Source organism: Bufo gargarizans, chromosome 1, assembly GCF_014858855.1.
Source record: "Bufo gargarizans isolate SCDJY-AF-19 chromosome 1, ASM1485885v1, whole genome shotgun sequence".
Lineage (NCBI taxonomy): Eukaryota > Metazoa > Chordata > Amphibia > Anura > Bufonidae > Bufo > Bufo gargarizans.
In genome coordinates this window covers 545700585-545722697 of record NC_058080.1, presented here as the reverse complement: position 1 = coordinate 545722697, position 22113 = coordinate 545700585, and the positions used below count along the sequence as shown (strand labels likewise).

Below are 22113 nucleotides of genomic sequence, written 5' to 3'. Positions count from 1 at the left end.
TGTCGTCCTGTAGACCTAGCCTAAGGAACTCAGGAACTTTAATTATCAAGCTAAATGATCGATCATGGTGCAGATAATAAACTGTAGTATTAGGATGGGTTCACACCTCCATTCAACTGACCCAGCAGGCTGTTTCGGTAGATCCTGCTGTTCACCGCCAGATCCCATTATCTATAATGGGATCCTACTGCTTCCTGGCAAAATGTTGGCTTTCGGGTGGACAAAAACTGTTGCATGCAATGGTTTTTGTCCAGCCAAAATCCAGTGCTCATAGCAGAAAGCGTCTGGATCCCCACCAGATCCCACAATAGTCAATGGGGTCAGGCGGTGAACAGCAGGCCAGATTCGGTGAACTCCTGCAGACTGTTCCGGCAGAGAATGTTCTGGCTGCTTTCCGGCAAAATGCAATGGTTTTTGTCCAGCAAAAAAACGGCACTCATGCCAGAAAGCGCGCAGAATCCTATTAGGCCCCTTTCACACGGGCGAGATTTCCGTGCGGGTGCGATGCGTGAGTTGAACGCATTGCACCCGCACTGAATCCTGACCCATTCATTTCTATGGGGCTGTTCACATGAGCGGTGATTTTCACGCAACACTTATGCGTTGCGTGAAAATCGCAGCATGTTCTATATTCTGCGTTTTTCACGTAACGCAGGTCCCATAGAAATGAATGGGGTTGCGTGAAAATCGCAAGCATCCGCAAGCAAGTGCGGATGCGGTGCGATTTTCACGCATGGGTTCTAGGTGACAGTCTATTCACTGTATTATTTTCCCTTATAACATGGTTATAAGGGAAAATAATAGCATTCTGACTACAGAATGCATAGTATAATAGTGCTGGGAGGGTTAAAAAAAATAAAAAAGTTAACTCACCTTATCCCCATGATCGCCTAGTTCCCGGTCGGTCTCTTCTTTAGCTGTGACTAAAGGACCTGTGGTGATGTCAGATCACATGCTCCATCACCATGGTGATGGACCATGTGATTGGAGCATGTGATCTGACATCACCAAAGGTCATTCAGCCCAAGCCCACAGTTAAAGAAGAGACCGACCGGGAACTACACGATCATGGGGATAAGGTGAGTTAACGTTTTTTGTTTTTTTTAACCCTTCCAGCGCTATTATACTAAGCATTCTGTATTCAGAATGCTATTATTTTCCCTTATAACCATGTTATAAGGGAAAATAATAGAATCTTCAGAACATCAATCCCAAGCCCGAACTTCTTTGAAGAAGTTCGGGTTTGGGTACCAAACATGCGCGATTTTTCTCACGCGAGTGCAAAACGCATGACAATGTTTTGCACTCGCGCGGAAAAATCGCGGGTGTTTCCGCAACGCACCCGCACATTTTTCCGCAACGCCCGTGTGAAACCAGCCTTACAGTTTGTGGGCAACCTGTAGGTGTGAACCTACTCTAAACAAGGAGTAATATGCTATTGGTATTACTTTACTAAATGCATCCGACATGTCAGTACTTGGGGCGCAGCAGCCCTCTAGCAACTGTCAAAAGTGCAATAATAAGGTTACAGGATTGTGCGAACATCTGCACTGGAAACCTATGACAAGGCAAAAACTTATCACACCCTGAAGACAACTTCAAGGGATATTTTGCTGCTAGGCAGGTTGCTCTGGAATAGCATACTACAGTTATCATATCTGACATCACCTCCGCACAAACCCAGAAACGTGTTACATTTGACACCATGCTTCATCATCATTATTATAGTAGCGCTTGGACAGTGTCATTAGTTTCAGGGATCTCAGACAGGTCTATCAAGGCTAGATTCATTCATGTATTGCGTTTTTCATGGCATTTTATTGTTTTGTCAAAAATTCGGCAGCCATCCATTTACTGAAAAGTCTTTTGTTCTTGGCTTTTTTGTAGTGTTTTTAGCGTTTGCGACATTTTTTTTCAGCATGCTCTGGGTATGGTTGTTTTTGCCACAGCATTCTCTATAGGACTACCAAAACAGCAGACAAAATTCATGAGTGAAATGCTACAAATTTAAAATAAACAGAAACTCTGGTAAAAAAGAAATTATATTGATATATATACACTCACCTAAAGAATTATTAGGAACACCTGTTCTATTTCTCATTAATGCGATTATCTAGTCAACCAATTACATGGCAGTTGCTTCAATGCATGTAGGGTTGTGGTCCTGGTCAAGACAATCTCCTGAACTCCAAACTGAATGTCAGAATGGGAAAGAAAGGTGATTTAAGCAATTTTGAGCGTGTCATGGTTGTTGGTGCCAGACGGGCCGGTCTGAGTATTTCACAATCTGCTCAGTTACTGGGATTTTCACGCACAACCATTTCTAGGGTTCACAAAGAATGGTGTGAAAAGGGAAAAACATCCAGTATGCGGCAGTCCTGTGGGCGAAAATGCCTTGTTGATGCTAGAGGTCAGAGGAGAATGTGCCGACTGATTCAAGCTGATAGAAGAGCAACGTTGACTGAAATAACCACTCGTTACAACCGAGGTATGCAGCAAAGCATATGTGAAGCCACAACACGCACAACCTTGAGGCGGATGGGCTACAACAGCAGAAGACCCCACCGGGTACCACTCATCTCCACTACAAATAGGAAAAAGAGGCTACAATTTGCACGAGCTCACCAAAATTGGACTGTTGAAGACTGGAAAAATGTTGCCTGGTCTGATGAGTCTCGATTTCTGTTGAGACATTCAAATGGTAGAGCCCGAATTTGGCGTAAACAGAATGAGAACATGTATCCATCATGCCTTGTTACCACAGTGCAGGCTGGTGGTGGTGGTGTAATGGTGTGGGGGATGTTTTCTGGGCACACTTTAGGCCCCTTAGTGCCAATTGGCCATCGTTTAAATGCCACAGGCTACCTGAGCATTGTTTCTGACCATGTCCATCCCTTCATGACCACCGTGTACCCATCCTCTGATGGCTACTTCCAGCAGGATAATGCACCATGTCATCATTTCAAATTGGTTTCTTGAACATGACAATGAGTTCACTGTACTAAAATGGCCCCCACAGTCACCAGATCTCAACCCAAAAGAGCATCTTTGGGATGTGGTGGAACGGGAGCTTTGTGTCCTGGATGTGCATCCCTCAAATCTCCATCAACTGCAAGATGCTATCCTATCAATATGGGCCAACATTTCTAAAGAATGCTATCAGCACCTTGTTAAATCAATGCCAAGTAGAATTAAGGCAGTTCTGAAGGCAAAAGAGGATCCAACACCGTATTAGTATGGTGTTCCTAATAATTCTTTAGGTGAGTGTATATATATATATATATACAGTACAGACCAAAAGTTTGGACACACCTTCTCATTCAAAGAGTTTTCTTTATTTTCATGACTATGGAAATTGTAGATTCACACTGAAGGCATCAAAACTATGAATTAACACATGTGGAATTATATACATAACAAAAAAGTGTAAAACAACTGAAAATATGTCATATTCTAGGTTCTTCAAAGTAGCCACCTTTTGATTTGATTACTGCTTTGCACACTCTTGGCATTCTCTTCATGAGCTTCAAGAGGTAGTCACCTGAAATTGTCTTCCAACAGTCTTGATGGAGTTCCCAGAGATGCTTAGCACTTGTTGGCCCTTTTGCCTTCACTCTGCGGTCCAGCCCACCCCCAAACCATCTCGATTGGGTTCAGGTCCGTTGACTGTGGAGGCCAGGTCATCTGGTGCAGCACCCTATCACTCTCCTTCATGGTCAAATAGCCCTTACACAGCCTGGAGGTGTGTTTGGGGTCATTGTCCTGTTGAAAAATAAATGATGGTCCAACTAAACGCAAACCGGATGGAATAGCATGCCGCTGCAAGATGCTGTGGTAGCCATGCTGGTTCAGTATGCCTTCAATTTTGAATAAATCCCCAACAGTGTCACCAGCAAAGCACCCCCCACACCATCACACCTCCTCCTCCATGCTTCACGGTGGGAACCAGGCATGTAGAGTCCATCCGTTCACCTTTTCTGCGTCGCACAAAGACACGGTGGTTGGAACCAAAGATCTCAAATTTGGACTCATCAGACCAAAGCACAGATTTCCACATGTCTAATCTTCATTCCTTGTGTTCTTTAGCCCAAACAAGTCTCTTCTGCTTGTTGCCTGTCCTTAGCAGTGGTTTCCTAGCAGATATTCTACCATGAAGGCCTGATTCACACAGTCTCCTCTTAACAGTTGTTCTAGAGATGTGTCTGCTGCTAGAACTCTGTGTGGCATTGACCTGGTCTCTAATCTGAGCTGCTGTTAACCTGCGATTTCTGAGGCTGGTGACTCGGATGAACTTATCCTCCGCAGCAGAGGTGACTCTTGGTCTTCCTTTCCTGGGGCGGTCCGCATGTGAGCCAGTTTCTTTGTAGCGCTTGATGGTTTTTGTGACTGCACTTGGGGACACTTTCAAAGTTTTCCCAATTTTTCGGACTGACTGACCTTCATTTCTTAAAGTAATGATGGCCACTTGTTTTTCTTTACTTAGCTGCTTTTTTCTTGCCATAATACAAATTCTAACAGTCTATTCAGTAGGACTATCAGCTGTGTATCCACCTGACTTCTCCACAACGCAACTGATGGTCCCAACCCCATTTATAAGGCAAGAAATCCCACTTATTAAACCTGACAGGGCACACCTGTTAAGTGAAAACCATTTCAGATGACTACCTCTTAAAGCTCATGAAGAGAATGCCAAGAGTGTGCAAAGCAGTAATCAAAGCAAAAGGTGGCTACTTTGAAGAACCTAGAATATGACATATTTTCAGTTGTTTCACACTTTTTTGTTATGTATATAATTCCACATGTGTCAATTCATAGTTTTGATGCCTTCAGTGTGAATCTAGTCAATGACAATAAAGAAAACTCTTTGAATGAGAAGGTGTGTCCAAACTTTTGGTCTGTACTGTATATATATATATATATATATATATATGTGAAAACCGCTGAAAAAATTGTGCATGTGCATTCAGCTGGCCCCTGATAGAACAGTACTGTCCTTGTACGTTATGCAGACAATAATAGGACATGTTCTATCTTTGAACGGAAATACGGAAACGGAATGCTTTGAAATGAATGGTTCCGTATACGGTTTGTATACGGAACGCAAAAACGCAAACGGGAAAAAAAAACATTTGTGTGCAAGAGGCCTTACTCCTAAGATTGTAAACTAGGGATTGACCGATATCCGTTTTGCCGATATTCAGGATTTTGAAAGTTATCGGTATTGGCATCTATTTTGCCGATATTCCAATAACGAATCGGGAACACGTATCGCGCTGCTGTCAGCGCGATCAGTGCTCCCTCAGCAGCACAGGGGAGAAGGAAGCAGTGTCTCCCTCCCCCTGTGCTGCTGCTGCCGCCAATGAGAGGAGGGAGGACAAGAGGAGGGGAGGGGCTGTGGCAACTGCGCCACCAATGAAGATAACTCTCTCATTAATTCATATACAGGAGGCGGGAGCTGGCTACAGAATCACATAGCCGGCTGCCTACCTCTATGACAAGTAGCTGCGATCTGCGGTAGTTAACCCCTGTTAACTGCCGCGGATCGCAGCTACCGCTCATAGAGGTTGGGAGCCGGCTATGTGATTCTGCAACCAGCTCCCGCCTCCTGTATATGAATTAATGAAAGAGTTATCTTCATTGGTGGCGCAGTGCGCCCGCCCAACCCCAGTATTAAAGACATTGGTGGCGCAGTACGCCCCCCCCAGTATTAATCATTGGTGGCGCAGTGCGCCCCCCCCCAACCCCAGTATTAAAGACATTGGTGGCGCAGTGCGCCCGCCAGTATTAATCATTGGTGGCAGTGGCCACAGGATCCCCTCTCCCCCTCCTCCTCCTCCTCAGTGGCAGTTCCCATTGGAGCCCCAGCAGTGTAAGCTCCGGTCGGTTACCATGGCAGCCAGGAAGCTACTGAAGCCCTGGCTGCTATAGTCGGCTCCCTGCTGCTGTGTGCACCAAGCACAGAGCAGCAGGGAGAGTGTGAAGTCCTATTTACCCTAATAGAGCAGGGTGAATAGGACAAGGGTTTTAGTCCCTAAGGGAGCTAAAAGTTTGTAAAAAAAAACAAAAACAAAAAAAAAAAAACTACACGTTAACAATAAACATTCATTTTTAGCAGATTTGTGTAGGATTTTTATTTTTTTTTCAAAAATGAAAATTCACTGAATATCGGTATAAATTATCGGCTATCGGCCTGAAAGTTCCCAGATTATCGGTATTGGTATCGGTACTAAAAAATCTATATCGGTCGATCCCTATTGTAAACCCTTGTGGGCAGGGCCCTCTCTTCTTCAGTTTGTAACTCGCCTTGTTCACGCTTATTGCAGTTTTCTGCATTATGTATGTACACCCCTTTATCATATCTACAGCGCCATGGAATGAATGGAGCTTTAATAATAATAATAAAATTGGCCAAATTGCATTTTCTATGGCCTGTACAGAGGTGACTTGCGACAGCCTCATGTGCACAATAGTCCAATGAATCGTTGGTGTGGTTGAGTTGTAGATCTTGAAGGCTATTTTTAGTAATAAATAAATAAACTTATTGGAACTGTATTTGATTATATATTTTGTGTACACAATACCTGAAGTTGCCAGAAAAGGAAAAATCTGTGCATCAAAGAATTTATAGTCATCTCTTAGAAAAGCGTTGAGAAATCTTCTTTCACTGTCCATAACGACAGTATAACAATGTAGAATGAAGACAGGTGGTAACCTATAATAAGGTAGATATCCTTTTCTCTAGAATACTGATAATAAAAACATGTCTGACTCCACTACGTGCCCTAGCAGAGCTGTCTAGGTGTTACCCGGCTGTTCTCCAGATACTACAATGAAACAAGTGGTTGAGTAATGCAGCCCCGCCAGATATACAGCAAGCACTGGCTGGATAATCAGGGCCAGCCGCTCTGACCCATCAAACACTATGAAAGGTGTAACGCCTCCAATGATAACAACGCTGTGGAACAGACAGACATAAACCGTGTTTATCCCGCAACCGCTTTCATTTTGTCAATTATTTACATACAAAACGTTCCCGGCGTACATAATGTGTCAGCACCATATGTGCAATGATCTATGGAGCTCCATCCCGGCCCACTCTGCCAATGTAAGCAGGAGGGCTGGGGAGCATTCACGGGCTAGTCTGGGGCACCACACCCATCACAGGCTGCTTAGCTTCACTGCATCTAGTAAGTATCATTTCTAAAGCTGACACTTTTTCTTGGCATTCTTTGGCCTTGTAAAAAGTGTCATGAAATTGTTGCATTTTTAAAGGATTTGGGATTTTTTTTTTTTTTTTGCATTTTTGCTGCAACAGCCTCAGCTCCAGATGTTAGCAGAAGGTCTATGGGAACATGATACACAGGACACAGAAGTTTGGTTATTTTTTGCTACTTTTTGTTTATTAGGTAGTGTTTTTGTCTTTCTTGCTTCCTTTCAAAAACACAGCATGCTGGAGCTGTTGGCATCTTCTAACACCTTCTCTATAATGAAAAGAGCGCCATGAAGAAAAGTTTAGTGGTAAGACATCCTGGGGGAGATTTATCAAAACTGGTGTAAAGAAAAACTGGCTTAAAATGGTTAGGAAGTTATCCCCTATCCACAGGTCGGTGGGGGTTCCTACCGCTGGGACCCCCACCAATCAAGAGAGCGGGGGCTGCGTAACCTGTGGAGCCCTCCAAAGTGGACGGAGCCTCTGCCCCATTCATTTCTATGAGAGCACATGAGATAGCCGAGTACAGAAAGGTGCACTTACACACGCGGAGGAGAAGCCGATTGTCGGGAAGGAACGAGTCAACTGCTGGTTAAGGGGAGGTGAAGCACTGCATCTACATGCAGCGATCACCTCCAAGTATGAGGATGAAGGATCGTTACTGTGATCGCTCATCCTCATACACCTGCATTGTTTCTGGGCAGCAGATCGCTGTTTAGATAGCACAATCTGCTGCCCAGAAACCATAATTTAGGTGCCTGCACAAACGACAGGATCACCCAATGAAAGAGGATCACCCAATGTTTTGCTCGTTCACCGGGTGAACTGCTGCACCTTCAGATGGGCAGATTTTCTGTAACAGGGGTTCGCAGGAACGTTTCGTTCCTGATAATCTGCCAATATAAATCCACTTTAAGAATTTATAGTCACTCATCCCCCTACAGATTCACAGTTTGTTGGCAGCACTTCCCTGTTTACACAGAACGGCCTGCTGCCGACATTATTTGTTGTCTGAGCAGCTGAACATTTAGGGCACGACGACCCCATACAGCGTGGTTGTGTTGCAGTTTTAAAGCGGAAGTGTCGATTGCAGCTCGGTCATAGGAGCCGCAATGAAACTGATTAGAATTGCACCGTTTAGTCAGTTTTTAATTGCCGTCAGTATTTCGGGTGCTGTGTGGCCATTAAAAATGCAGACCCAGTGATCAGTGCGGTCTTCATCAGTTTAATCAGAGCCCGCTGTGGCTCACACTCCCACGCAACACTCCACCACAGAAGAGCCTCATCACAACCACACTGTGTGGTCATACGGGTCATTTATCAGGAATGAGCATTTGTACAAATGTTCCTTACCGATAATAAACGTGAAGAACTACTTTAAAAAACATCCAAGAAAAATGGAAAAATAAAACTTTGTGTGAAGGAAGCCTAAATCAGCCAGACACTTTACATACAAGTTCAGAGTGAAATTAGGAAGTAGATGAGAAGGACTTATCTGCTTAGCATTTCTGTTCATCTAATGCAATACATTTTCTTTTTGGAATATCAGTTTGTACCCTGGTGCTGATTTTCTCCACAGGAAGTATCATAGAAAAAAATCTATCAAAATATATCTCTATTCAACTCCCCCCCAAATAACCCTTGTGCTTAGCAGTAGCCAGGCCCATAGACATTAGACTATTTTTGATTACAGTACAAATCTTTATGACTCACAAACCAAATGTTCTTGGTTAGCCTATGCTAGCCTGTACTGAAAAAACGGCCCACATTTGGCATAAGTTGGGCCAAAATTTGGAGCAACATTTTTGGAGCAATTTGGTGCATCTCAAAATTCTCTGCACCTTGGACGGTTTAGCAGGAAAGAATGTGGCTTAGGAAGAGGGCATGACTAAAGATGAGCCAGTTTGCACCAAAAATTTGTCACAAACCTCTGTTGCAAAGTAAGCCAACCAATAAGTGGTATAAAGATAGACAAAAGTGCACGAAATTTATCATCCGGCCTGAGCCACTGTGATGAATCTGGTGCATCTTTAGGCTGGATTCACAGAGTTTTTATGGTGTTTTTGCTGCTATAGTTCAGAGGTTTCACTTCAACCAAAGAAGGATCCAGTTGTATATGATATATTTGGTGGCATTTTCAGAATCTATCAAACTGGACGTTTCGGTCCACTAGGACCTTTCTCACAGGTTACTTGTAAGGCTAGGATGTTCTACCTTGGGGTATCCAGGATCATATGATTGTACAATCCAGGATACCCCAAGCTAGTACATCCTAGCCAGAAATGTAACCACTGAGAAAGGTCCTGGTGGACTAAAAGGTCCAGTTTGATATATTTAGTGGAGTTTTCAGAATCTATCATATTCATCTGGATCGTTCTTTGAATGTTGATTTTTCTCTATATATAAACTTCTAGAAGTAAACTGTGGTTTACCATGGTTGCAGTTTTCCAACCTGTGGCTGTCAGACATGCTGGCAAGCGTCACAAAACCTAGAGAGCCTAATACTGGAGACAACTGCTCTAATGTTATGTTAACATGCAGCAGATTTGGAAATGAGACTGTTCTATACATTAGAGTCAGCAGGGGTGTAACTAACATAGCGGCAGACCATGCGACTGCTTATGGGGCCCAGGGCAAGAGGGAGCCCAGTCTTAGTTGGGATTATCTCCTCTTCTATTAGACGTGAAAACTTGGTCAGGACTCTACCCTCTAAAGGAGCTCAGTCCCTGGGTGCAGTGGGCAGTAGCAGGCTAGGGGACGGCCATTCTGTTTTTGCACCCTGTTCCCTCTTTTGCGGTGCGGCTGGTGCTGTGTGACCACCACCTCTTCCTCCGAACTGCACACATCACTCGCATGACCTTGATTCCATGTGGGGTCTAGGACCTCATCATCCTACACATCATCTTCCACCCAGTCTTCACCCCTGCCCTCCTTGCCAGTCTGCACACTGCAGAAAGCCGCAGCAGTTGGCACCTGTGTTTCATCATCATCCGAGACGTGCTGCGGTGGTCCTCCCATGTACTCATCTTGAAACATAAGTGGTTGGGCATCAGTGCCCTCAATCTCTTCCACTTCTGAGGCAGGGGTAGGTGGATGGCCCTGGAAAACCATGCTAGCAGAGTCATCAAAAAGCATAAGAGACTGTTGCATGACTTGGGGCTCAGACTGCTTGGCTGATTTGCAAGGGGGTGAGGTGAAAGACATATGCCCATGGGCTGCAGGTGCCAACTCTGATCTTTCAGCAGGAGACTGAGTGGGAGACAATGTGAAGGAACTGGAGGCACTGTCAGCCACCCAATCTACTACCGCGTCTACTTGTTCTGGCCTCACCATTCGTACACCGGTATTTGGGACTACAAAATAACGCAGAACGTTCTGTCGCCTACGTGCACCTGAGGAAGGTGTTTCATTTGGGAGTGTAGCTGGCACAGATCAACCACATCCTCTACCTGCAACAGGCGCTCCAGCAACCCCAGCAGCACCACGACCAGGGCCACGTCCCTTATTTAACGCTCTCCTCATTCTTTGAGGTCACCCACTGAACTAACAGACAGATTAACTATATTATTTTCCCTGTCACGTATGCAGTGCAGGTGTACTTCACACAATAAATGGGTATATGTCACCCACCGATCTAACAGACGTACTAACTATATTAATTTTCCTGTTACAGATGCAGTGCAGGTGTATCTCATACCAAAAATGGGTATATGTCACCCACCGATCTAACAGACGGATTAACTATATTAATTTCCCTGTCACATATGCAGTGCAGGTGTATCTCACACCAAAAGTGGGTATATGTCACTGGTCGAACTAACAGAGGGATTAACTATATTATTTTCCCTGTCACGTATGCAGTGCAGGTGTACTTCACACAATAAATGGGTATATGACGTGCACCTAACTAACAGACAGAATAACTATTATATTTTTGTATTGTGGGTACAAAGATGGTGCACTGCACCCACAAAAAAATTGCTATAGGTCACTCACAGAATTAACAGCCAGATTAATTATTATATTTCTGTGTCAGGGGTGCAAAGATGGTGCATTGCACCCACAAAAAAAACACTATAGGTCACCCACAGAATAAATAGCCAGATGAGATTCCTAACACTCTCCCTGCTTCCTGTCCCTGCACTACTCAGAGCTGATGGGCAGTGCTACACATGATCCAGCTTGTATAGAGGCTGGGTCACGTGATGCACCAGCCAATCACAGCCATGCCATTATTCGGCATGGCTGTGATGGCTTCTAAGTGCCCACAGCTTAAAAGCTTGTTGATTGGCTGCCCTGCCATTAAATGCCCGAACACCGAACTCGAACCCGAACTTTTGCTGCAAAGTTCAGGTTCGGGTCCACGAACCCGAACTCCCAAAGTGGGAGAGGGCAGTGACAGAAGCAGAAAAACTGCAGCTCAGCTCCCACTCAAGTGGATCGGCCATCATTATCTAGAATGGAAAACCCCTTGAGGGCTTGTTCACAAGAACGTTTTTTGCGTTCCGTATACGGAACCATTCATTTCAATGGATCCGCAGAAAAAACAGAATGTACTCCGTATGCATTCCGTTTCCGTATTTCCGTTTTTCTGTTCCGTTGAAAGATAGAACATGTCCTATTATTGCCCACAAATCACCTTCCGTGGCTCCATTCAAGTCAAAGGGGTCTGCGTATGTCGTCCGTTTCCGTTCCATTTTTTGTGGAACCATCTATTGAAAATGTAATGCCCAGCCCAATTTTTTCTATGTAATTACTGTATACTGTATATGCCATACGGAAAAACGGAACGGATAAACAGAAGGGAACCAGAAACACTACTGAAAAAAAAAAAAAAGGAAAAACGGATCCGAGAAAAACAGCCCGAAAAACACTGAAAAAGACATACGGTGCTGTGAACAAGCCCTTAAGGCGACAGAAATCAGCTGTCTCCAGTTCCTTCAGAGAGATGCTGCACACAAAGCAGACTATGGGGCAGTGTCTGGCACTGTAAACTGGCACTGTGAAGCAGAACTATTTGACAGTGCTTCTTCTGGACTATAAGAAGCGATGCATTAGAAGAAGGAAACGCACCATTTCTCAGGGACCACGCCATGAAACCCTCGCATCACACCACAAGCCACAGATCTCACACAGCTTGGTAAAGTAATATAATGTGACTTTGCTACAGGGGATTTGGTGCCTATCACCCAGTCCTGATCCTATCACAATCTTTTCATGAGTGATATAGCTGAAGGGCCCACATTCCTGCAAATGATAAATGGTCTGGAGCTTCTGCTCAACACATGCCTTATATTAGTACTAGAATTCCAACACCAGGCCACCTGTATCCGACTAGAGGACACCAAGTGTGAGTGCCCTGCTGTCTGCACGTCAATCACTACATCCTTACATCATCCGAGACATTCCTGAGATGTGACATCCACAGACGGTCCTGGACATATTAATAATACAGATAGCAGCGGCATACAGAAGCCTACATCCCAATCTGGTATGCACATGCATCAAGAAGACACTTAGGGGGAGATTTATCAAAACTGGTGCAATGGAAAACTGACTCAGGTGCCCATAGCAACCAATCAGACTCCACCTTTCAATTATCACAGCTCCTTTGGAAAATGAAAGGTGGAATCTGATTGGTTGCTATGGGTAACTAAGCCAGTTCTACTTTAAACCCATTTTGATAAAGCTCCCCTTAGGACTCATGTACATGGCAGTGCGGTATACAAGGACCCTGTAGGGTGGTATGCATCTATAAGGAATTCTACTCTGTGTGTATATATTCTGTGTCTACTGCACACAGTGAGGATAGTAGGTTGTATACTATATATATATAATAGAGGCAAACATTACTGGTTGCTTGTTACTGTTGTTGATTTAAAGTAGTGACGGACATGCTTATTTCCGCGGTCTGTCACTCATGAGCGGGTGGTTGCTGAGAATCATCGCAGGCCAGGTCTGGATAAGAGTCACAGCCACCTGAGAAGAGTCACGGCTATTCATGAGCTCCTGCTCTCCCCGCCCACATACTGATGATTGACAGTATTTTCCCATAAAGCAAGTGGGGGGGGGGGGGGGGCTGAGCACTCATGAATATCCATGACCCTTCTCAGGCCCAAGATGAGACGATTATTAGAACGCTGGTTCTCAGCAACCACTGAGGGCACTTTCACGTCAGCGATAGATATTTCTACTCCATTTTAGTAGCAGAAGAATGAAAATAACAGAAGTGCCGGATTCGATAAATAACTGACAGGAATGAAGCCTAAAGGATACCAATGGGATCTTTTTTCTTACAAGAGAAAAAAGTCCTTCATGTAGGACTTTTCTCTCCGCTATTTTCAACAAACTCTATGACCCAGGCCCTGAACGGAGCCTCCGATGCAGATGTGAACGTAGCCTAAGGCTTCTCTCACACGTCCGTGTCAGTGGTGACATCCATGATGACAGTCAGTGTTTTATCTGTGAAGATGTCCATGGGGCAGATTTATCAAAACTGTTGTAAAGGAAAACTGACTGAACCAATCAAATTCCAGCTCAGAAAAATGAACAGTGGAATCTGATTGGTTGCTATGGGCACCTAAGCCAGTTTTTATAAATATCCTGCTATGGCTCCGTTTTTTTGTCGTCTGTGTGTCACCCCTATTACACAGCTAGGCTGAATAAGGATTCCCAGAGCCTCTCCTACCAAAGGCCAGTAGTAGGGATGCCATCTGTGTTCTGTCAGTGGTTTTTATGGACAGGCGCGTGTTTGATCTGTATGATGGACCAAAGTAGTGCATGTCCCCGCTGATCCTAGTCAGTGGAAAACCAATGATGAGTCAACAAACACATAAAGTCAATGGATCCTTGTGCAGTTTGGGGAGAACACAGCACACATCCATGAAGAGTTAAAGAGGTCTTACTTTTAGCTCATGAGAGACCAGATAATAGATCAGCATATCCGTCACTACTCAGAGAGGGCAGCATAAAGCCGATGAAAGGGGGTGTAAACATACGTAGGCATGGATAGAGATAGATAGATAATAGTTAGGGCACATTCACACTTGCGTTATTCTTTTCTGGCATAGAGTTCCGTCCTAGGGGCTCAATACCGGAAAAGAACTGATCAGGCATATCCCCATGCATTCTGAATGGAGAGTAATCCGTTCAGGATGCATCAGGATGTCTTCAGTTCAGTCTTTTTGACTGATCAGGACATAGATAATACCACAGCATGCTACGGTTTTATCTCCGGGCAAAAATCCGGCACACTTGCCGGAATGCATTTTTTTTTACATAGGAATGTATTAGGCATTCAAAATACCGCAATGCCAGATCCGTCCTTCCGGTCTGAGCAGGCGCAGACCGAAAAAAATGTGAAAAAAATAAATGCCGGATCCGTTTTTCCGGATGACACCGGGAAGACGGATCTGGCATTTCAATGCATTTGTAAGACGGATCAGGATCCTGATCAGTCTTACAAATGGCATCAGTTGGCATATGTTTTGACGGATCCGGCAGCCAGTTCCGGCGATGGAACTGCCTGCCGGATTCCTCTGCCGCAATTGTGAAAGTACCTATAGATAAATAGATAGTAAAGTGCTGCGGAATATAGTAGCGCTATATAAGTGAGTATATAGATATAGCTGTACACACTATGATTACCCCCATCATGTTGTGTACACATGGATGAGTGATCCTAGGAATGCTTGAATCCCTCCCAGTCTTGTTCCCTCCCCTAACAGATGATGAATGGGTTAAATCCTCGTCCAGATGACAGCTTCCCCTCACTCCTACAGAACAGGGCTGTAGGAGGCCACTAGCCCCAGAGATGGCTGGCACTGCCTACTATATCAGTAATGATAGGGAAGCCCTCCCTGTGCCATCATCCAGGGGCAGCAGCGCAGACATGGTTGGCAGCTCCTCCGATGCCATGCTTGGGGCTGCAGAAGGCATCCTGATGCCATGTACTGTATACCTGTCTGCGATCAGCATGCACAATACGGGGGCCCTTACCTCCTTCTCATCTGTGGGGGACCAGAGAGGCCGCACGGAATCCGGCAGAGAGAGGGGAGAGAAAAAACAGACAGGTCAGAGATGCGATCAGACGGGCCCCCCACCCCGCACCCAGGGGCCCCAGCTCACCTGTCTTCAGCAGCTTGCTCTTGTACCTGATGCTGGTGCTCATCTTCCACAATGCGGCGCTCTCCAGTGAGATGCAGTGAGCAGTGCAGTGCGCTCTTTGTGCTGCTCCCTTACAATAGACTCCTAGGGATGAGGAGACCAGGCTGCTGCTGCATTACTGGGCTCACGGCCTCCTGCCATTGGCTGAGCCTGTCCCAGCCTACAGCGAGCAGCCAATGAGGTTGAGCGAGTACACAGGACGGGCCCGCCCCCCGCTGTCTGCTCCGGTCCGCTGTGAGAGGGTCCTGCACCCAGCAGCGACCCCCAGTACGGGGGAGCACCTGCAAATTACCTCCGTACACGGAGGATACCCAACCCATGGAACCCTCCAGTGGCTGCAATCAACTATAGCGCCCCCTATGTTCTGCCACAGCTGGGGCGATCTCTTCAATGGCCTTCTGTAATGTAGACCAATGTAAATACATGTAATCCCCGGTCTGTAGGCTGCACCTGCAAGATACACTATCTGCTAATTCACTGATATGGCTGGCAAGCTGGACACCGTATATAACCTAATAGCTGAGGGCAGATCTACCGAGCAACCCATAAAACAAGGGCATCCTGTCACTTCTGTATCCAGACAGGAGTACAGTATAGAACCTAATAGCTGCACACAAAACAAAAGACATGTACCGAGGAGTTTATAATATAAGGTAATGACTTTACTATGTCAGTAGACGACCCAACCCAGATAACCAAACATCACCACTGTAAATGAATAACCCATAACTACATATGATGTACCTTCATAACTGAAACATAAGAGCCGACTATTAGAATGTTGTCAATGACATGTATATTTTACAATGTTCTCTTTTTTTTCTTTTAATAAGATATTTTTATTAAAGGGCTTCTGTCGCCAGTTTCATAGCATCAACAGGCTGACCTTAGACCTGACCGCTGGTCAGCAGAATTGATCTAGGTCTTGCTCCCATCCCAATGCGTGGCCGCATTTCAGTGAAAAAATATTTTTTTATATATGCAAATGAGCCTCTAGGAGCAACAGGGGCGTTGCAGTTACTCCTAGATGTTTCGATCTTCCTGCTTCCGCGCCCGATGCCCCCTCCCTGTCATTGCGCCTGGCCCTGATTTATCATAAAGTCTCGCGTCTGCTCCGTGTAGTTCCCAGTACAGGAGAGAACCACTGACGAGCCTCTTCCCTGCACTGCGTCTGTGTGGAGCAGTGTGAGACTTTAGGAGAAGTCAGGCCCAGACGTGATGATGTTCACATAGCCTGGCCCTGTCAATCATGGTGCAGCAAGGAGAACGGATCCTCCAGGAGTAACACCAACACCCACGTTGCACCTAGAGGCTTTAAAGAGGAGCGGTCACCTCTCCTGACATTTGTTTTAGTAACTACTTGTATTCCACATGTAATAACAATCCTGGAGCATCTATGCTTATAATTCTATGTTGTGCCGTTCTTCTGGTATTCCTGCTAGAAGTTGACGGACAGATGGGAGTTACCAGCTGGGGGTGTGTCTCTCCACAGTCTAACACTGGCAGCACTGATTGGATAGTGTCAGACTGTGTAGGGACACACACCCAGCTGGTAACACCCATCTGTACCTATATCCATAAACTTCTAGCAAGAATAGCAGAAGAATGGCACAACACAGAGTGGTAAGAATAGATGCCCCAGAATTGTTATTACTTGGGGAATGCAAGTAGTTACTAAAACAGACATGGGCAGTGACAGGTTCACTTTAAAACTTTATTTTTCCCTGAATGCGGCCGCTTATCGGGATGGATCAACAGATTGATTCTCCTGACCAGTGGTCAGGTCTAAGCTCAGCCTGTTCTAATGCTACAAAACTGGTGACAGATGTCCTGTAAGAGTTTGAAACATAGAAATGCAGAACAAACCCCCCTTGTAAGCTTTGAGGTCTTCAAACAGCTGATCGCAGGTCATCAGTATCAACACCCTGAAAATCCCTTCATTTTTCTCATGTTTTAATAACTCTTTATACAAAAAAGAGGACTTTACTATTATTTGATATTAGAAACCACCAGCCCACACATATACACGGTGGCTCAGTGGTTAGCACCATTCCCTTGCAGCGCTTGGTTCTGGGTTCATATCTTACCAAGGACAACATCTGCATGGAGTTTGTATGCTCTCCTATGCTCCAAAACATCAATAGGTGACATTAGATTGTAAGCCCTGCCCAATGGGGACAGATGAGTGATGATAACTATGTTCAGTGCTGTGGAATATTGTTGGTGCCATATAAATAAGTAAAATACATTGAGTAGCTATATACTAACTCAGTACCCACTGTATTATGGATGTTTTCAGTCCAGAAATGTTTCACCAATGTACAATTTCAGACAAGCTGAGATGCTAGGAAGTTGATGAATTTCTATTTTTTCTCCCGTTGACGTCCACCTGAAGGTATTTCAACTTCCACATCTATTGGACCGCCCATGTTGGGTTTCCCATGCTCTTGAGCTCAGGATTTCTATGATAAGCTTCCTGAGCTGTAAGATGAGACCAGAAATCTGAGATTTGGGTAGGAAAACATTATTGGATTCCTCAGTCCAATAGAGGAACCTCTACTCCCTAAAAGCCACTGACCCTGAATGTACTGATGCCACAGTTCAAACTCTCTGGTGGGTGCCTGAGCCAGCACTGAAGGGCAGAATCCAACCCATGGAAGTTTTCGGTGAACTGGAAGTCCTGGAGCCCCCAGGTATAGGTGAGGAGAACTAAGGATCTAGGTGCTGGGATGATGGCGGCAGCAGCAGATATAGAGATGAAATCTTCCCAAAGAAAAAGCTGGATCCTCCGTACGATCGAGTGCACAAGGCTCACAGGGGAGGGCTGTGACTTCTGTCCCATTCTGCTTCTTATGGATAACCATGCCAAAATGCCCTTGCTGGTGTTGCTGACCCTTTGACAAGGAAGCAGATGTCAGACGGTGGTCTCCTTCACAGTCTAGACTAACACCATGCACAAAAGATGCGCAAGTCCATTTACTGTAAACCAGATATATGCACCACACAGTCACTCCCCAATTATCAGCCGAAAATAAGATGCCAGAGAGAAGGTCGTCCTTACTGCAATATAATCACAAGTGTGCACCTACTCTAATGCTAGACATACTATAAATATACAGTAGGCAGAAACCTAAGATGGACACTGTAAAAGGCAGGAGCATCACGCACACAACAACCAGCCAAATGCAGTAATGCCCAAACTGAAGAAGGCTACTTGGTTCAAACCTGATCTAAAGCCACAGATAACAAAAGCTGAATTTGAGGTTTGTTACTATTTATTAAGTTTGAGGTTCTCTTTCTGCTGCAGTTGTCATCTCACTTATCCTGACAGCACAATTGACCCACTTTTGAACCCTTCTGGGAAGTATTAGTTAAAAAAAAGCATCACCTACATTTTTGTTTCGTTAGTTGCTTCGGAATAAAAATGTTCTCAGGATACATAAATCAACATGGTTTGTTTAGTTGCCAGGGGTCTAATAAAATTTAGATATCTGATCTGTTCTCTGAATTAATTTAGAGGTTCTAGTATGAGGTCTGATTAATTTTGGGGTCTAGTCTGGGGTCTGTTCCATTTAAGGTCTAGTCTGGTATCTGATTGATTTTGACGGTCTGCTCTGGTCAGTTAGGTAAAGTCGTCATGGTGGTCTGGGTCAGATGGAGGAGAAAAGAAAACAACACCACACAGAAAACACCGCCAAACAGAGAAGACATGTAATTGACTGGGTGTAATTGTTACATATTCTCCCAGTGTCAGACTGGGATTCCTTGGGCCTACCAGATGAAATTTTTCTCAAGGCTCCACCCTAATATCATCAATAATGTCTAATAGGTTTTTTATTTAAAAAAATAGCACTAGTAGTAAGTGATTCTCTCCACAGGCAGCTTCAAATATATTTTTCTTCTGGACTTTTGGGGCCCACTATTACTTCAGAGTCTGGGCCCACCAGTGGATCCTCTGGTAGACCAGTCTGACCCTGTATTCTGCCTGTGAATGTATCTGATCAGTACTGCATTCTCTTGAATTATCTGCAGTCTTACAGTATAATAATCAGCAGATCCCCTTTATATACCTGGTATATGACCGCTATATGATCACTGATTAGTTAGTTTTGAATTGATTCAAAGTGGGGAAAGGGAGAGTGCACAGTTGGCCTAATCTACCTAGGGCATCAAACAGCAAATATAGATATATAGTAATAAAATACAGTATACTAAACTAACATAATAAACTGTGAGTGATACACAAACTACAGGAACCATGCTTTGGTAATGTAACTGTTCATACCTGTTTCTATAGAGACAGCTATTTCAGAAGCAAGTCTCACTTGATCAGGTTACTACGCGTTGCGAGGGTTGCTTAGCCCGTTACATTTCTTTCTTTTCCACCTTATAAACAGAGCTGATGCACTATGTTAATGCTTGATGAAGGGTCCTAAAAAACACGTTGCAATTTAACTAATAAAAGTATACTCTCTGTACCTTGTAGGTAGAGCCACAAATTGAAGTCCTCGTTCTCAGGGGCGGATTGGCCATAGACCCTGCAGGGAAATTTCCCAGTGGGCCAATGCCTAGGAGGGCCACCCAAACCTACCTCATGGCTGCAAGCTGGGTACACAATGATCTGATTCTCTCCTACTCATCTGGCCAGCAGCCCTCCTGAATTCAACTGTATTGATGTCCTCAGGACAGCTATACAGTTGAACTGTGGCACAGGTGGCAGTATTTCAACACTTTCAACACGTGTGATGTCATAATTTAGTCAAAATGACCATTGAATTCATCTGACATAATAAAAGTTCCTTTTCATAACAACTGTCCAAGAATTTTCCATGGGAGATAACATTCTAACTATATTTTCTATATGGATAATGACAAAATATCTTTTCACGTATGTTGTTAACATTCCAAAAATCTGAATGTCTTTAACCTCCCTATGTGTGCCCCTGTGGAGAGCCTCCGCCCAGTGTGTGTGCTGGGAAAAGCTCCTGGTATATATTAGGTGTGTCCGTGGGGTTCCATCAACCCAGCAGAGGCCAAAAATGTGACCTTTTGGCCTCCATTGGGCTGTTTATACATCTGAATACTGCAGAAAAAAGCATGGAATAGCATAGTACAAAATGCTAATCTATACAACAGTATCCAGTCAAAAAAGTATACTGCACTGTATACTGTACACTTCTTTACAATGGGGCCCTATGGGCGATGTATATTCCTACAGTTGTATACGTCTAAGGTCTCCATAAGAGCTTTTCCTGGCGTATGTCAAACTGAGGTCATTAAAGGGGTTTTCAAACTGTTATACTGATGACTTTTTCTCAAGATAGGTCATCAGTATCTTATCTGCTAATTACCAAGCACAGTGCCATACTTTGTATAACAGCTTTGCTTGGTATTGCTACTCAGCCCCATTCACTTGAATGGTACTGAGCTGCTCCGCGGTTATGTGACAAAAGATCACCTGGCATAGGGTAAGCTGTGATCTCTACAGACTGCTGATCGCCTGGGGTCCCGGGTGTCAGACCCCCACGAATCAGATACTAATGACTGGGGATAGGTAATCAGTATTAAGCAGTCGGAATACCCTTTTAATCAGATGTGAAAAGGAACAATGTTGTGGATGATGTCAACCATACTTGAGTAGGGGACTATTTGATTTCCACTTATATCGCTTCTAGGCATGTTTTCTTGTGAAATTAGTAGTAAAATAAACTAGAACACTGGAATGGAGCTAGACGTTATGAGTTCTATTCATAACCTTAACTAAACATAATATTTTTTCTCCAGTATTATGGTAGTCAGTCAGTGTGCATCCACTGAACAGATTTGACTTGAGGCTACTCCTCAGGACGTTGCCCTGCTAGTCCTCTGTTTTTCTCCCTGTACCTCTGCAGGGGAACCACTAGGCCAATACCTCCTGGAGTAGTCTGTGCTCAGTGGCTGCTGACCCATGGGGAGAGCACCACGGGATCAGGTAAAACTGTAGTCTGAGACAAGCCGAGGTCGGGGAAGCCAGAGCTCCTGCAAATTCCGTGAACAGACTGAGGGTCAGAGCAGGCAGAATTTGTGCAAATCTGGTAAACAAACCAAATCAAGGCAGGCAGCTTAGTGTCAGTACAAAGAACAGGTGAGTATCTGGCCAGACAGCATAGGCTCAAATCCAGGAAAGAGCTGGAATCAATACACAGGTAAATGTACAGAAATATGGCACACGTTTGCAGGAATCTAGCTACTACAACCTATTTCTCAGGCACCCTCCCACTGGGAAAGTATATCCCCTAGTGAAGGCTGCCATAGCTTGGAGCAGATGGAGGTGTGTGTGCAGTGGCCCTTTAAAAGGCCAAGGGTTACATGTCTGAGCACCCTAGGAGAGGCTGCAGGCAATAGACCGAAAGGCTTAGTAAAAACTTGAGGACACCACAGGACACTGACAGCATGTACCTCTGGACCAGGAGCAAGCTGTTGGTAATTGATCCGGTGGCCCTGCTTGCTGGGAGAAGGGGATACTCAGGGTCCATTACATGCACCTTACTTCTCGTTCAATGGCCTATTGCAGCAGATCGTACGGCTGTAAATTATCATTGAATGTTGCCGGAATATCATTTTATATCTTCACAGAGATTTCTCGGAAATTCATTTTCTTTGTACAGACCTACATAAAATAATGTAGCTATCGATAAATGCTCTTCTCCCCACAACAACCTTATCTGTTGTAAACACCATCCACAGTATAGCTGTGA

At 44.6% G+C, this 22113-nt stretch overlaps 1 long non-coding RNA gene across 1 annotated transcript in view; it reads right to left on the bottom strand.

Moving 5' to 3' along the window:
* Positions 1–15789, bottom strand: part of LOC122924467 — a 35843-nt gene extending 20054 nt beyond the window's left edge. The window contains exons 1-2 of the long non-coding RNA XR_006387402.1: positions 15338–15789; positions 15209–15219 (exon numbers count right to left, since the gene is read on the bottom strand). This is a non-coding gene — a long non-coding RNA (uncharacterized LOC122924467). The remainder of the gene's footprint in view (positions 1–15208; positions 15220–15337) is intronic.
* Positions 15790–22113: the final 6324 nt, after the last annotated feature.